Source organism: Cebus imitator, unplaced genomic scaffold (assembly GCF_001604975.1).
Source record: "Cebus imitator isolate Cc_AM_T3 unplaced genomic scaffold, Cebus_imitator-1.0 Scaffold486, whole genome shotgun sequence".
NCBI lineage: Eukaryota > Metazoa > Chordata > Mammalia > Primates > Cebidae > Cebus > Cebus imitator.
Window position 1 is genome coordinate 2127935 of NW_016107801.1, and position 2945 is coordinate 2130879.

The 2945-nt window shown below is 46.9% G+C and overlaps 1 long non-coding RNA gene, 3 other non-coding genes and 2 pseudogenes across 4 annotated transcripts; all 6 read right to left on the reverse strand.

Annotated features, from left to right (window-relative positions):
• Positions 1-338: 338 nt before the first annotated feature.
• LOC108292317 lies at positions 339-1511 on the reverse strand. The gene is made up of 2 exons (XR_001820239.2): positions 1008-1511; positions 339-743 (listed from the first exon to the last, which is right to left on the reverse strand). It is a non-coding gene; the product is annotated as an uncharacterized LOC108292317 (long non-coding RNA).
• Positions 836-902, reverse strand: LOC119468753 (annotated as a pseudogene).
• On the reverse strand, positions 1210-1282 carry LOC119468750. Its single transcript, XR_005197511.1, has one exon. It is a non-coding gene; the product is annotated as a small nucleolar RNA SNORD36 (small nucleolar RNA).
• Positions 1512-2107: 596 nt separating the features above from the next.
• On the reverse strand, positions 2108-2176 carry LOC119468748 (annotated as a pseudogene).
• Positions 2177-2480: 304 nt separating this feature from the next.
• On the reverse strand, positions 2481-2553 carry LOC119468751. The gene has a single exon (XR_005197512.1). It is a non-coding gene; the product is annotated as a small nucleolar RNA SNORD36 (small nucleolar RNA).
• Positions 2554-2817: 264 nt separating this feature from the next.
• Positions 2818-2887, reverse strand: LOC119468752. Its single transcript, XR_005197513.1, has one exon. It is a non-coding gene; the product is annotated as a small nucleolar RNA SNORD36 (small nucleolar RNA).
• Between the last annotated feature and the right edge of the window lie 58 nt (positions 2888-2945).

Here is a 2945-nt window from a genome sequence, read left to right on the forward strand (position 1 = left end):
TTTAAGAATGTCTAAGGGTGAGAAAGAAGGGCTGGGAGCAGCGGCTCAGTTGAGGTCAAGAGCTGCGACCAGCCTAACACTGCAAAACCCCGTCTCTACCCAAAACACAAACATCAGCCAGGTGTGGGCCTGTAATTCCAGCCACTCAGGAGTCTAAGGCACCAGATTATCCTGAACCCGGGAGGCAAAGGTTGCTGAGATCATGCCTCTGCACTCCAGCCTGGAGGACAGTCAGGGTCCTTCTCCCCCTACCCCCACCCCCCCAAAAAAAGATACTTGCTACCCCAAGTAAGATTCAACCCAAGATACCAACAGACATCGGCTGAAGGAAAAATTTGTATCGTTTAAATTATTTTTATTTACAGCAAACTCTACTATGTACATTTCACCCCAAATCACTTTCAAGTTCTTTTGGCCTTTCCTTTTTCCAGGCTTGGCGATGTGAGCCAGACTTGGGACCCAGGACGTTGCCTCCCCAGTGACGGCGAATCTGAAAACACAAAAAGAGGGAGTCAGTTTAGCCTCTTGTTTTCTCAGATTTTCAAGGTTACTGCATGGTTCTGTTGGGCTGTTCCAACCTGATCGCCAAATAGATCTGCTCATATGTTAAGCCAGCCAGTTGTTTGGGAAAAAGATTAGTACATGACAGTATTTTGTGTGAAGCTGCTCTTACCTCATCCTATCTGTCACTGCAGTTTGTCCTGACAGCTCCCACCAGCTCAGCCAAGGCGCCTTTGTCTTCCCTAACACGGCAGGATGGAAAACCAAAGTGGGTTTTTGGCCTCTCTGTTTCCCTTTTAGAACGTGTGTCTTCATTTTTAGCTCAAAACAGACTTTTGCCTCAGATGTAATATGACCACACGGTTTATTCAGGTGAAGAAATTCTCAACCATCATTGGCAAAAGCTCAGATAAATGTATTTCTTAAAAGATCAGCCTTTAAGGAAAACAACTGTGACGCGTGTATTCAATGCACTGGGGAAGTCTTCGGGCAGGCCGTGTACTTACTCATTAACTTGGGTGAATGCGACAGTGGTGCAGGTCTTCCTGTGGATGAGACGTCCCAGTCTTGCCTTAGCCTTGATAGTACAATAAGGGACTCCCATTTTCTGACACAGGGCAGGCAAGAAGACCACCAGCTGAAAGAAAGCATTAGCTGAAAAGTGTATTTGGACCAAAAGCAGTACATTTCAAAGCTAGCTCGGCAGCAACTGCTCAGGGTTAAAAAGCTCATGGATTTCCACTTCAAGGTTGAATTCAGTGAGAGATTCACATCACCGCAAGAGCGACGCATTGAGCTGGATCCCTTGGCAGCACTGTCCTCACGCACCCACTTCGGTCTCATCACTGAGTCGTCATTAGGCCTACTCTCTTCCCGGACTGACAGAAGCCCGTGGATTAGCAGTCAACAGGCAAACACACCTATCACCACCAGCTGGGCTTTCTTGTTTTCCACCAAGGCAGTGACGGTGTTAACTCCTAGAAAGCACAATCACTGAGCATTCACGGGGCCGCTCTGGTCANCCCCCCCCAAAAAAAGATACTTGCTAACCCCAAGTAAGATTCAACCCAAGATACCAACAGACATATGCTGAAGGAAAAATTTGTATCGTTTAAATTATTTTTATTTACAGCAAACTCTACTATGTACATTTCACCCCAAATCACTTTCAAGTTCTTTTGGCCTTTCCTTTTTCCAGGCTTGGCGATGTGAGCCACAGACTTGGGACCCAGGACGTTGCCTCCCCAGTGACGGCGAATCTGAAAACACAAAAAGAGGGAGTCAGCTTAGCCTCTTGTTTTCTCAGATTTTCAAGGTTACTGCATGGTTCTGTTGGGCTGTTCCAACCTGATTGCCAAATAGAACTGCTCATACGTTAAGGCAGCCAGTTGTTTGGGAAAAAGATTAGTACATGACAGTATTTTGTGTGAAGCTGCTCTTACCTCATTATATGTCACTGCAGTCTGTCCTGACAGCTCCCACCAGCTCAGCCAAGGCGCCTTTGTCTTCCCTAACACGGCAGGATGGAAAACCAAAGTGGGTTTTTGGCCTCTCTGTTTCCCTTTTAGAACGTGTAAGTGTCTTCATTTTTAGCTCAAAACAGACTTTTGCCTCAGATGTAATGTGACCACACACGGTTTATTCAGGTGAAGAAATTCGTAACCATCATTGGCAAAAGTTCAGATAAATGTATTTCTTAAAAGATCGGCCTTTAAGGAAAACAACTGTGACGCGTGTATTCAACGCACTGGGGAAGTCTTCGGGCAGGCCGTGTACTTACTCATTAACTTGGCTGAATGCGACAGTGGTGCAGGTCTTCCTGTGGACGAGACGTCCTAGTCTTTCCTTAGCCTTGATAGTACAATAAGGGACTCCCATTTTCTGACACAGGGCAGGCAAAACTACCAGCTGAAAGAAAGCATTAGCTGAAAAGTGTATTTGGACCAAAAGCAGTACATTTCAAAGCTAGCTCGGCAGCAACTGCTCAGGGTTAAAAAGCTCATGGATTTCCACTTCAAGGTTGAATTCAGTGAGAGATTCACATCACCGCAAGAGCGACGCATTGAGCTGGATCCCTTGGCAGCACTGTCCTCACGCACCCACTTCGGTCTCATCACTGACTCGTCATTAGGCCTACTCTCTTCCCGGACTGACAGAAGCCCGTGGATTAGCAGTCAACAGGCAAACACACCTATCACCACCAGCTGGGCTTTCTTGTTTTCCACCAAGGCAGTGACGGTGTTAACTCCTAGAACACACAATCACTGTGAGCATTCACGGGGCCGCTCTGGTCACAAGAAGCTGCTGGGCCCAGGTGTTGACTCAGTGTTAAAAAACTCGCTTTTACTCTAATCATTTCAGGTGAAGAAATTCTACATCACTGCAACAGCCGGCCCCCAGTGTTCACCCTAAGGCGGCGTCTACTCACCCGTTCGAAGGACAGG